Below are 14,790 nucleotides of genomic sequence, written 5' to 3'. Positions count from 1 at the left end.
CAGTTCCTCGATTCTTGGTTTAGAACTGAGAACCGAACCAAACATGTCGGTTTGTGATTTAGATACTCCTTTGAGTATTTAACTTAAGAAGAACTGCTCAGTTCAGTTCGGTTCAAAATTTTTGTCCAACTTGTTGAAAATATGTTTTCACAAAGAAGAGAATGGAAAAGAAACAAAAATCAAAACCAGAAAGATGAATAAGAAAATAAAGGTCTGAACATAGTATCGTTGTCTTCAAACGATATTTGCCCCCTGCCGAATAAAATTTAGATGCTTGAAGGGATTTGACAAACGGTTTGCATGATTTATCAGGCCTTAACAAGGATTTGACACTCAAATACTAGTAAAATCCTATAAAACTTGGGAATGCAAAAGGGATTTGAATATGATGAGAAAGTAGATTTTCGATACTTTAGAATGAAGAAAATTTTCTTAACTGTGTTTTTCAATATTTTTTCTTGTTCATCAACCACATATTTATAGCCTTTAAATATTTCTATATGAAGTGGTTCCAAAAACCCTAAAAAAGCTACTAGAATTATGAACAAAAAGATAACTAATGACTAGTCAGGCCTTCCATGCGGTCGCATCGAACAACTCTATACGATCGCATAGTTTATCTTACGATAGGGATTTTATACCCTGCATATGCCAATGCAACCGCAGCATATTTTGGCCTTCGAAATGGATATTTCATTCATCATTCATCTTATTGATTTTGAACAGAATATAACAATCCCCCACTTGTTCAACATTCAGTAAGATCTCATATTCAAAATATACAATACTTATGTCATATGATCCCGGGTGCAACATCAATTTCCAAGAATTCATTAATTGATTGGAGAAGATCGAAGTCAAGAATCGAGCCAAGTTGAGACTTCGAAGTAGCTAATAAAATTGGTCACTTATCTATTCGAGCAATGGAGTCTAAAACTATGAAGTTCACGTGTCAAGGAGTAAATTTGATGAAGGGGCCAACGTCTAATTCAATTGGGATTAGCTTGATAATTGCAGCCAAAGACGGAGCCAAAATCAAAGGTTGTGCAACCGCATAGCATCCAACCCTTGCGGTCGCCTAGGAGCAAACAGGGAATTTTTCGATAGCATTCGGAACAACCATGCAGTCGCATAACACTAAGCGGAGGCGAAATCTTTCTTTTTCTCGTGAGGTGCTTTAATTGGTTGAATTTCTTATCTTTGGAAACTATAATATTATTAGGACTCTAGCACACGATTTTTCCACATATTAGGAGTTTATTTTTATCTTTAATTATTTTTCTATGTTTCTAGTATAAATAGGATTTTCTTTTCATAATTGTAATTCAAGACTTTTATTATGAAATTAGAGAATTCTCTCTTGAAGCTTTGCTTCATTTATCTTTGTTCTTGAGTGGACAAATCCGAATTATCAAGACTAATCATCTGTGGCGTTCAAAACATCGGCTTGAATCATTGAATTGTGTAATCAAAGGGTCTTTCGCGTCATCGTTACGGTTGGGTTTTTTGGCTCATTTTTTATTGGTTCAAATCCACAATCTGGGTGTGATTCCTTCAATCTTGTGATCAAGAGGTCCTTCACAGCGTCGTTCTTGTTGGGTTGCTTGGTTCACTATTTTGGGGTCAGATCCATAAACCTTGGTCATATTGGCGTTCTTGGGATCCGATTCAATATCCTGTGGGTTCGATTGCAACCTTGATGATCGGGTTCGCATCATTATGTGTAAGGATTAGATATCTTTTGTTTTGAATATAACCATAGTGTAATTCAATTAAAGTAAAGTTTGAATTAAATGTAGTGTTTAAGCTTTGAACCAATTGTTCTATATGACAATATTGGTAAGAACACACATATAAGTATCACGCGTTCTCAAATTTCTCAATCTCGTTTAGTGCTAATATGGTCTTGCTTTCATCCTTTTCAACAAACTTTTAAGAGAAAAATTCCAATTCTCCATTGAGGTAGCACCACCCCGAAGTCCGTCTAGGTGAAGATCTTCCAGAATTTTTGTTACTTTTAGAGACATTTGTATTTAGTACTGAGCTTCATCAAGAGCTTATTGCTCAACCCTCATTTTAGTATCAACCAGCATTATATAATTAGAATAAGGTTATTGCGAATTTTATAATGTTGAGACTATCCACATATCAAATGATTTGTTATTATCCTTTGAACCCATGGATAACTTGTTAAGTAATGACAAGTAGGATTTTCATCATTGGTGAACCTTTTTATTTTAAGAGTTTCATCCATATCCTACTCAAAATAGATGTTATTAAATATCTATTTAGAGGCTTAGTAAAAGGATCTGCTAAATTCTCAAATGACTTAACATAATTTAGGAAAATTATTTTACTTTTGATTAATTTTCTTATATAGTCATGTCTAAGACTCATATATCTAGATTTTCCATTGTATACTTTGTTGTATGCTTTTGCTAACGTCACTTGACTATCACACATGATAGATATTGAATATGTGTTCCTCGATACCAAAGGTATCTCATATGGTAGATCCTTAAGCACTCAACTGCTTTCTTAATTTCTGATAATGCTACAAATTCGGATTCCATAGTCGAATGTGGTATACATGTCTGTTTCTTTGATTTCCAAAAAAAAATAGCTCATCCTCCAAGCGTAAACATCCAACCCGAAGTAATGTACTTTTTTCCGTGCTAGATATCCAACTAGCATCTGTAAATGTTTCTAATATAGCAAGGAATCTAGTATATTGTAGACCTATGTTCTTAATTTTCTTTAAGTATCCAAGAACTCTTCCAATGGCCTTACTAGTAATCCTACGAAGTTTACTAATTGAAAATGTTATGTCCGATCTAGTACATTGAACTGAATACATTAGACTCCCTATAACACTTGCGTATTTCAATTGAGCAACTGTCCTTCCATCATTCTTCATAAGTTTTGAATTTGAATCAAAAGGGGTATATATTCTTTTACATTCAAATGCTTTAAATTATTTATCACATTCTCAATATAATGTGATTGACCTAAACTATAGCACCCACTAGTTTTAGCAACTTTGAAATCTAAAATGGTATCCACTTGTCCAAAATCCTTCGTTTTGAATACGGAAGAAATACACATCTTTGTTTCTTTTATTCTATTCAAGTCATAACTAATAATTAACAAGTTGTCAACGTATAAGCAAATAAATATCGCATAATTTAGTATACAAACATTTATCTACTCTATTATATTTAAAACCATATGATATGATAGCTAAGTAAAATTTTTCGTGCCATTTCTTAGGTGCTTGCATCAAATCGTATAAAAACTTCACCAACTTGCATAGCTTATATTCATTTTAAGGTAGAGCAAATCCTTCGGGTTGTTCTATATAAACTTCCTCATCGAGATTTCCATATAAGAATGCTGTCTTGACATTATTTATGAACATGCAAGTCATGCATCGAAGCCAATGCTAATAATATCCTAATTGATGTTATTTTAGCTACTGGTGCATAAGTGACAAAATATTTTATTCCTTCCTTTTATCGATAACTTTTAGCTACTAGTCTAGCCTTAAAGGTATTAAGAGAAACATCAACATCATACTTTATCCTAAACACTCGTTTACATCCAAAAGGTTTGGATCAGGGTGGTAAGTCGACAAGTTTCTCATGTGTTGTTTGATGTAATTGAATCCATTCCATCTTTAATTGCTTCTTTCCAAAAGATGCTATCACGAGAAGCCATAGTCTCTCTATAAGTCTTAGGATCGATTTTCACTTGTAGAACAAAAGGAATTGTTCTTACAACATTCTTCTCACTTTTCTCTTCTAAGCAAAAAGAAATAAGCTGAGAGTCAATTTCATCCGGTCCTAAGGACTTCTCAATTAGTGGTCTTTTGCTTCTTTGAGGTTCACTGGAGTCATTATCATCTTTAGAAGATGTTTCATCTTGTGTTCCACTAGAGCTTGGAATTTCCTTATAAATTTCTTTTAATTCATTATCCGAAGATAGTGAATTCTCAAAGAACTTTACATCATTGGATTCAATTATCACAATGGTCTCCAAATTTAATAATTTATATGATTTGCTATTACTAGCATATCCAACAAAGGTACATTTAATACCTCTTGGAATCAACTTGGTTCTATTCACGTTTGTGTTATTATAATATGCAAGACAACTCCACACTTTGAAGTATCCAATGTTAGGTTTTCTTCCTTTCCACAATTCATAAGGAGAAATCTTTGTAAATTTTGAAGGAATCCTATTTAGTATTCTACATGCACTCAACAATGCTTTACCCCCACAAATTGAGTGGCAACTTAGTATAATTCAGTATCACATTTATCATTTCAAGTTCTATATATATATATATATTTAGCTAAATCATTTTGTTCGAGTGTCCTAGGTGCTGAACATTGATGGGTAATACCTTGTTGTCACAAAATAAGATAAAATTACCATAAAAGTATTGACCTCCTTTGTCACTTCTTAGTGCTTTTACTTAGATGATTTTCATTCTCATTTTTATATGTCTTAGACATGTCAAAAGTCTCGTATTTAATTTTCATCAAATAAACATATGTTTAACTACAGAAATCATCTATAACAGTAATGAAATATCTATTTCCAACTCTAGTCAACATGTAATTTAACTCACATTTATCTATATGAATTAATTCTAAAATACTAGAAGTTCTTTTTGCACTTTGATAAGGTTTCTTAGTCATTTTAGATTCAACACATGTTCTACATTTAAATGCTTCATTCTCATTGTATGATATTAAATCACATTTTATTATTTTTTTCATAGTGCTTTTATTTATGTGACATAATCTAGCATGCCATAAAGTAAATGAATCAACGATATAAGAAAAATCGATTTTATTATAGATGATCTTGTCAACTTTATGTAATTTGACAATTCCTTTACTAGAATAGCTTTTTTTAAACAAATTTCTCGTTTAGGGATAATACAATTTTACCAGAATTATAGACAAATTTAATACCTGGTTTTCCTAAGAGATTACTACTAATCAAATTCCTATCATGTTGATAACATGCAGCACATTCGTCAAGGTAATAGTCATGGCGGAAGTGAATATGATCTCTACATTTCCTTTCCCAACCACCTTGGGTTGAACTTCGTTACCTATTTGAATCTCTTGATCTTCATTAACTTCACAATATGCTTTGAATAGCGATTTGTCATATGATGCATGTACGGTTGCACATGTAACATACCACCAACTGGGAACCTTGATAGCTTTGATTTCGCTTATGTTGTCCACAATGTTGTCTTCTTTAATGGAATTCACCTTTCCTTTGGAGTTATTTTTTCTAGTGTCAACATTCCTTCGCATAATATCTAGGTTTTTCATATACAAAACAACCATCTTTAGACTTCTTCTTGAATTTATTAAAGTTTCTTGAAAGCTTTCTCTTGTTGGATTTGCTTGAAGGTTTAGTTTTCTGTAAAGCATTGGCCTTGGAAGTGCCTTCATAAGAATTGCCATTCTTATCACTTACCCTGTACTCTTCGTCGATGCGAAGATTCCAAAGAGTAATTTTCGGAACTATGCATCATTTTCTTTCGATATCCTTTCCAAGTCCCTGGAGTTTTGCAATAATTGCTCCCACTTAGAAAGTTTCCAGGATCTCAATTTTTACCACCTTCAACTTGTTGACAAAGACTTGCAGTTTATGGATTTGAGGAAGAAAGGGAATAATATCTAGAATTTTAAATCAAAATATCTCGAAATTAGAAATTTCTTAGTACCTTCTTCTTCAACTTTGTACTTACTTTACAAAGCATTCCATATATTCTTTGCCGAAGATGTGTTGGTGTAAAGATCATACAACATATTGGATAGTGCGATGAGAATATGGCCACGACATATAAGTTCATCCTCTTGGCCCTTTTGTCTTTAGATTTTTTTGGTTTCCGTCTCTCCATTTTTTTGGTTCCGATAGTGGAGCCAATTTTGGATCAAGAATATAAAATATCTTCAACATTGTGAGTAGAAAATTTAATTTGCCTTATCATCTTGTAAAGTTTGTGCCATCAAAGCGATCCAAGTGAATGAGATCTTGATTAATTTACTTGATCATCACTGTGGTGGTTTCGTTCTCCATTACAGAAATATTGTTTGAGATTGTTGGAAATAAGTTTTCACAAAGATGAGAATGGAGAAGAAACAAAAATCAAGACAAGAAAGGCCTGAACACGGTATTTTTTGTCCTCAACAGATATTTGCCCCCTCTCGAATAGAATTTAGAAGCTTGAAGGATTTTGGAAAATCGTTTGTAGGATTTATCAAGTCTTGACAAGGATTTGACACTCAAGCGCTAGTGAAATCCTCCAAAACTTGAGAATGTAAAGGGATTTGAATATGAGAAGAAAGTGGATTTTCGATACTTTGGAATGAAGAAAATTATCTCAATTGTGGCTATATGATTTTATGTTTTTTCAATGTCTTTACGAAGTGGTGCTAAAAATCCTTGAAAAACCACCAAAATTTTGAACAAAACGATCACTAACGGCTTGTCAGGCCTTCCATGCGATCGCATAGGACAAATCTATGCGACTGCATAGTTTAACTCAACGTAGGGCCTCCATATGCCTATGCAACCGCAGCCGACCGCATGGGCTAAATTTTGTCCTCCGAAATGGATTTTTCATTCCTCATTCATCTTATTGATTTTGAACAAAAGACAACAACAAACACAAGCGTTAAGGTCCAGATTGAAATTATTTTGTGTCTTTGACGTTTAAAAAAAATAAATCGCAGAAATAATAAAAGATCAACACAAGAACTTTTCGCCCCAAAAAGGGGCTCGGATGTTCAACCTTTAGGCCTAATCACCTGTTGAGCATCTGTAAACAAATATAGCTCAAGATCCACTAAGAAGAACCAAGAAATGTTACAAATGTACGAAGAAACAGAATGTTTCTTCGATATATCTCTCTAGCCTCTTTACTATAGGAAATCACAAAGATCAGCCTCTACCATGAAAGCACTCAACTCTCATTTACATAACGTATGAAAGATTCACCACTAAGATAAAGATCGAATTTACAGGGAAAAGAAATCATCAAACCGTAACTGCACTCAGAGAAAGGGAAAGGTCAGAGAGAGAAAGAGTCATGAAGCTTCTCCCAGAATGAAGAGCCAAACCAAGTTAAAATATCTGGTCAACCAAGGGTCGGGATCCAAGGGTTGAGGATCAGCCACGTTTACGACTGATACTCAATCCTTTAGAGGTATTAAAGGCGTGTTTTGCATAGACATGATTTCTTTGTGACCCGGTCCATACTCAATGGGCCAAAAGATTGTAAGGCAGCCCAAAGGAAATTTAGTTTAAGATTCTCCACCTTGCTGAAAAATTCTTTTGGCGCTCTTGTAATCTACACATGATTACTTCGTTTGCTCTAAGTTCCTGTAAAAAAAAAAAAAAAAAAAAAATTCAGTTAGAACATATATTACAAATTTGTGCTTGAAGAATTTGAATACCACTTCCTCAAGTGACATTAAGGATCTTCAAGCAAGTTTTGAATTTATTTAAAGGTAATAACTTTGTCGCTAGATCTGAAGGATTATATTCTGAAGGTATTTTTATTAGTTTAATCATACCTTTTTCTTCCATATTTCTTACAAAATGATACTTTATATCTATGTGCTTGGTCCTGTCATGATATATGATTCCTATTTAAATGTATGGCACTCTGATTATCAGTATAAATCCTTACAGAATCATTAATGAAACTTATTTCATTTAATAAGCCTCTTAGCCAAATTCCTTCTTTCACAGCATCACATGCAGCTATATATTTAGTTTCAGTAGAGGACAAGGCAATCAATTTTTGTAATTGTGACTTTCAACTAATACAACCATCACACAAAGTGGAAATGTATGCAGATGTGGATCTTCTTTTATCTAAGTCACCAGCAAAATCTAAATCAGTGTAAACCTTTAATATTACACCTTTGCACCTTTTATACACTAAAGCAAGATCAATTGAGCCCTTTAAATAACTCATCATCCATTTCATGGCTAACCAGAGTGTCTCACCTGGATTTGCCATGAATCTACTAAGTATACTAATTCCATGTGCTAAATCAGGCCTCGTGCAGACCATAAATACATTATTGATCCCAAAACATTAGCATAAGGAATTTTCTCCATTCTTTTAAATTCTTCATTTGTTTTTGGTGAAAGTTCGCTTGAAAGTTTGAAATGATTTGCAATGGGTAAAGTAGTAGGTTTGGACTCAAGCATAGAGAATTTTTCAAGAATTTTCTTCACATAAGAGTTTTGTTTTAAAACCAAGATACCATTATGTCTATCTCTTTCTATTTCCATTCCAAATATCCTTTTAGCTTGCCCTAAGTCTTTCATCTCAAAGTCAGACTTCAAATTTGATTTAATAGTGTTAATTTCAGATTTATCGTGACCAGCAAGTAATATATCATCAACATATAGTAGCAGATAAATGGATTTAGGCCCTCCGGAGCCTTTATAAAATAGGCAGGTATCATAGTTGCTTTTTTTTTTTTTTTACAAACCCCAATGTCTGCACATAGGAATTGAATTTAATGTACCATTGTTTAGGGGCTTGTTTCAGCCCATAAAGTGATTTCTTTAACAGGCACACCTTTTCAATTTTGGATCTTACTTCAAATCCCATGGGTTGCTTCATATATATTATCTCATCAAGGTCACCATTTAGAAATGCTGTTTTGACATCAAGTTGTTCCAATTCCCAATTAAAATGGGCAGTTAGAGCAAGTAATATTCTGATTGAAGTATATTTTGCCACAGGTGAAAATATTTCATTATAATCAATTCCTTCTTTCTGAGTAAAACTCTTGATAACTAATCTAGCCCTATATCTTTTATCTTCAGAATTTATATCCCCTTGTTTAATTTTGAAAATCCATTTACAATCTACTATCTTATGATTTTTAGGTTTATCAACAAGAATCCAGGTTCTATTTTTAATAAGGGATTCCATTTCTTCATTCATTGCCTTTTTCCACAAATCAGAATCTGGATGAGTAATAGCTTCATCATAAGTAGTAGGTTCAGAGTTTAAAGAATCAATGGCAGAAAATAGAGTAACGAAATCATCATTGTTAAATCTGAAGGAGGGAATTATTGTTCTACTTTCTCTGTCTCTACTTAACTGATAGTCTTCTAGAGTAGGATCAATGATTTCGTTTTCATTTTCATGTTCATCTTGCTCATTATTATTATCAGATTGAGTGGACTCCACCTCTATTTGATCATCTTGATTATCAGCATTTTCAGTTTGACTTCGTAAAATGGTTTCCCTTATAGGCGAATTTTCAATGACTTTTTCATCAGGTAATTCTTTACAAGTCATGTCTTCCTCATTAAAAATGACATTTCTACTAATAATTACCTTAAAACCACCCTGGCTTTTAACCCACAGTTTGTACCCTTTAGTTTCCTCCCCATAGCCCAGAAAAAACACATTTTAAGGACCTTGGTTCAAGTTTGCCTTCACTTTGATGTGAGTAGGCAGAGCAGCCAAAAACTTTAAGTTTATTGTAATCAGGTGTATGTCCAGATCATAATTTTTCAGGGACTTGGAAATCAATAGCACTGGATGGACTTCTATTTATTAGATAGGTTTTGTTTTTAGGGCTTCTCCCCAGAAAAACTTTGGAAGACCAGAACTGTATACATTACATCTCACTTTTTCCAATAGATATCTATTCATTCTTTCAGCAACTCCATTTTGTTGAGGAGTATGTGTAACAATTTTGCATCTTAGAATACCAAATTCTTTGCAAAATGTATCAAATTCATGGTTACAAAATTCAAGTCCATTATCAGTTCTCAATGCTTTAATTTTCTTATTGGTTTAATTTTCAATCATGAGTTTCCATTGTTTGAAGGTATGAAAAGTATCATATTTTTGTTTCATCAAGAAAGTCCACTTTTTTCTTTAGAAATCATCAACAATTAGTAAATAGTATCTAAATCCACTTAAGGTGTTTATTGATGCTGGGCCCCAGAGGTCAGCATGTAAATATTCCAGAATTGAAGTGGATTTATGGATTCCAGTTTTGAAAGGTAATCTTTTCTGTTTTCCTAGTATATAGTTTTCACAAAATTCCAACCCTTCAATTTTATCATTTCCAAAACAACCAAGTCTTTTCAAAATAGTTAGTCCCTTTTCAAAAATGTGGCCAAGTCTTTTGTGCCAAATTAAGGACTTATTCATTTCAGAGTTTAAGGCTGTATTGCAGTAACTGGCAATTGGTTCTGCAATAATGGTATATATACCATTTGTTTTAGGGGAGGACAATACAATTTTGTTTCCTTGTTGTAGTACTAGGAGGCCTATATTTATCATAATAGTGTATTTATCATCAAGCTCTCCTAAGGAATAAGGTTCCTTCTAAGTTCAGGCACATATCTGGTGTTAGGTAGTTCAAGTATATAGTTATTCTCTAACTTCAACTCAACCTTCCCATTACCCTTTATTTCACAACTCATATCATTTCCCATTTGAATTTGCCCTCCAGTAAGTTCAGCAAATTCAGAAAACCACTCTCTTTTGGGACACATGTGAAATGTACATCCTGAATCCATGACCCATTCTTTTGGGTCTCTGGAGGAGGTGTTAACAAGAACAACACCTTGAATGTCAGGTTCATTTCTGTAGGCCACAGCTGCAGAACCATCAGGATTATTTCTTTCTTTCATATTAGAAATTTTCTTAAAACAATCTTTTATTAGATGTCCAGTCTTTCAACAATAATAACACTTTCTAATATGATTTTTTCTCTTCACATGATTTTTATTCTGTTCTTTGGGTTTGGGATTGGGAGTTTCCATTTCTTATGGAAATTAGAGCTTTGTTGATATTGTTTCTTGATTTGATTTACCCTTTCTTTTATGTACAACCCTTCACCATACTTAAGATCTTTTGATTCAACCTTTAGTTCAAGTTCTCTATTTCTTAAGGTTGCAATTATCTTATCTATGGTAAGTTCCTGATCCCCATGTTCCAGGGCATTTCTGATGTCTTTATACTTATCACTTAGTGAGTTTAAAAGAGCAACAACTTGTTGATCATCAGAAGTTTCCTCATCACAGTTATCTAAGTCCTGAATCAATTTATTAAATCTGTCAAGGTTTTATTCTAGATTAGAGGAGGGATCGAACCTGAAGTTATAGAATTGCCTAAGAAGATAACATTTTATTGGCGTGGTTTTGGTTAGATACAGAGTTTCCAATTTAGTCCACAATGCAGTAGCAGAGGTGGTTTCTCTTACTTTTCTAATGACACTATCAGATAAGTGCAAGAAGATTGTACTCCAAGCAGTATCATCTAACTCTTGTCTCCTATAGGCACTTATTTCTGCAGCCCATTGACCATCAAGGGCTACAGCACATCTTTGTTGTAAAAGTAATGCCCTCATCTTCTGGCGCTAGAGACTGAAGTCTCCAGTGCTAGACCAAGTTTCAAGTTCAAATTTATGAGTAGTGGACATAATGACAAATTCCTAGCACGCAACAACTATCATACAACTCTTAGAGTATAATGATTCAGGCAAGTTATTATATTTACTAAAAAGAAAAAAATAGATAATAATGCACGATAGTCTAGAGTTTATGCCTACTTATTATACAATTCAAGTAGTCAATAAATGATGTTTCGAAAAAGGTTTAAGGGCTGATAATTCTTAATTCCACTACTCCCTCACATTCCCAGATCCTCGCAGGAGATCTTGGACAAAGGAAAGTAATGGAGAATTACTTATCTTAATAACCAATTACCAAAACATACCAAAAGAATGAAAGTTTATAGAGGGGGTTCCAAGAAAATACCAGAGCTTGAAACTCAACAGTTTCAGATTAAGGAAAGCACTAAGAATATGCGAGAGACGAATAAAGCTCAGGAATCTAGGTTCAAGAAAAATTAGTGAGTCACCAAGACTCAGTACTGACTCAGCAAGAAAAATAGAACTTAGCAGAACACTTAGTGAGTCAGCAGAAACTCAGCACGAGTCAACATATCAAGTTAGAACAAGAATAACCAATAGTTCATAAAAAAATAAAAAAAATAAAAACCTTCAGAATTCCAGTAGAATAGTAAATCAAAAAATCGAGTTTTAACTCCGAATTATAGAATTTTCGAAGAAGGCAGTTTACTCTATTTTCTGAAAAATAACTTTGATTGTGCAAAATAAAAAAAAATTATTTTAAAAAATTGATTCGAAGGTTTGAGATCTGCAATATACAAACAGAGAAAAAAAAAATTTTGAGACAAAGAAGACAGAAAAGATTTTCCACAAAATAACTCGCTCTAATACCACTGTTAAGGTTCAGATCGAAATTATTTTGTGGCTTTGACATTTAAAAAAAATAAATTACAGAAATAATAAAAGATCAACACAAGAATTTTTCGTCCCAAAAAGGGGCCCGGATGTTCAGCCTTTAGGCCTAATCACCCGTTAAGCATCTGTAAACAGATATAGCTCAAGATCCACTAAGAAGAATCAAGAAATGTTACAAATGTACGAAGAAACAGGTTTCTTTGTGACCCGGTCCATACTCAATGGGCCAAAAGATTGTAAGGCAGCCCAAAGGAAATTTAGTTTAACAATAAGAAATAAAGTGGAAATTACACAAAACCCTAGCATTAAAATTCTAAATTCTAAAATCAGAGGAGAAGTTTAACATTTCAAAAATTAGAAATTTTATTTTAATTAATATTCTTATAAAATAAATATATTCTTATAAAATAAATATAACCCTAATTCTCTCACATTTTTCAATTCTCACTCTCTTTCTCAACCCTTCCCCATCGCCTCCTTCTCTTTCAACCCTTTCCCGACGAAGATCACGATCGAGCGGCACCACTGTGCCTACCGTCGCCTGTCACCTCTCTCGCTGCCGCTGGGCACGGCATATGTGGTGGTGAATGGGTGGTCGCGCCGCAGATCTAGTGAATGGCGTGAGGCTATCATGGGCGACATTTGAGGTGACGAGGTGTTGTTGATGGTTGTGATGCAGTGTTGGCGTAGCAGAATTTATGGTTTTGGATATGTGGCACCGTTGATGGTTGTGAGGTGATGTTAGCATGGCGACGAGGTGGTACCGGATTTGTGGTTTTGGATCAGTGGTTGTCGGTGGGGTTCGTGGTTAGGTATGGTTGGATTTGAGTTTTGGATCTGTGTTTTGGTGGTTGCCATTGTCATTGGTGGTGCGGTGCGATGTGTTTGGTGGGTGAGTGGTGATGTGCGCTGGTGGTGGGAACGGTGGTTGCGATTGTAGTGGCGGTGGCGGCGTGGTAGATTTTTGGAGTTCTGTGGTTGGTCTGCCGTGATGGTGAGATGTGGTAGGGATGGTTATGGTGTTGCGGCAGCGACAGTGGTGTTGGTGTGGCAGTGGTGGCGACGATAGCGTTGATAATTTTGGAGTTGATTTTTTGTTTGAGACTATAGCATTGTTGTCGGCGATGGTGCTGGTGGTTCAGGCGATGGTGCTGGTGGTTCAGGCGATGGTGCTGTTGAAGGGAGTGGTGGTTTGGTGGTGGTCACATATTATTTGATTGATCGTGACCATTAAATTGGTTAACATGTGATCAATAAACAATATGTGACCACTAAAAATGATAAATTATGATCAAGAATAGTGTGTGACCTAAAAAAAATAATATGTGACTTATAATATTTGTAATCTGTGACTTATGTGACCAACAAACAAATCGTGACCTACAAAATTTTTGAATTGTGACCTTAAAAAATCTTCATTTGCTATCGAAAAATAATTTGTAATTTATAAAATTTTTGATTTGTGAGCAATAAATTGATAAGTGTGACTAAAAATTAATTCGTAACTAAAATTAATAAATATTACGTGACCTAAAAATTGTATTTGTGACTTATAATTTATTGAGTTGTGATCGAAAAATTAATCCGTGACATATAAACTTTTTGATTCGTGATCGAAAAATAATATGTGACCTATAAAATTTGTGTTTGTGACTTATAATTTATTGAGTTGTGACCGAAAAATTAATCTGTGACCTATAAAATTTTTGATTCGTGATCGAAAAATAATATGTGACCTATAAAATTTTTAATTTGTGACTGAAAAATAAGTCGTGACCAATAATATGATAAGTCGTGTCTAAAAATTAATCCGTGACTAATTATTTTTGATTTGTGACTAATAAACAAACTGTGACTTACAAAATTTTTAAATTGTGATCGTAAAAAAATTTGTGACTTAAAATTTTTGATTTGTGACCAAAAAATAATAAGTAACTAATTATATTGTTAATTTGTAACCAAATTGTATAGATCCGTGACCTAAATATATTTAATTAATAAAATAATTAATTAACTAATTAAATTAAAAATAATTTTTAATAAAAATCTGATTTTAGAAATTTGAAACTTGTTTTCTTGTTTTTAAAATGTGTCATAATTAATTTCTTAGTTATGATATTTTCCCAGAAATAAAACATGGCTGGAAACAACAGGTAGAAGCAATCTTCATTTACCTTTTTCTTTTTCTTTCTTCAACATCTTCAAAGCAAAAGCTCAAGGAAATTGAGGTCGGAAAGTACATGGGATTATGATTTGTTGAACGGTGATAAAGTATGGTCTAGTGATGGAGATAGAGGCCGGTGGGTGGCTGAGCATGGAATTGACCAGAAAGCTCATGTTTACATCTCTACATGGACTGAGAAATGGAAAACTGTGGTTGTAGCCAACTAGTTATCGCGTGATGATCATAGTTTCCGTAAAAAACAAGTAGTTTTACATT

This window comes from Olea europaea, chromosome 3 (assembly GCF_002742605.1).
Source record: "Olea europaea var. sylvestris chromosome 3, O_europaea_v1, whole genome shotgun sequence".
Lineage (NCBI taxonomy): Eukaryota > Viridiplantae > Streptophyta > Magnoliopsida > Lamiales > Oleaceae > Olea > Olea europaea.
The sequence above is the reverse complement of the archived record's forward strand: the minus strand, read 5'-3'. Positions refer to the sequence as shown.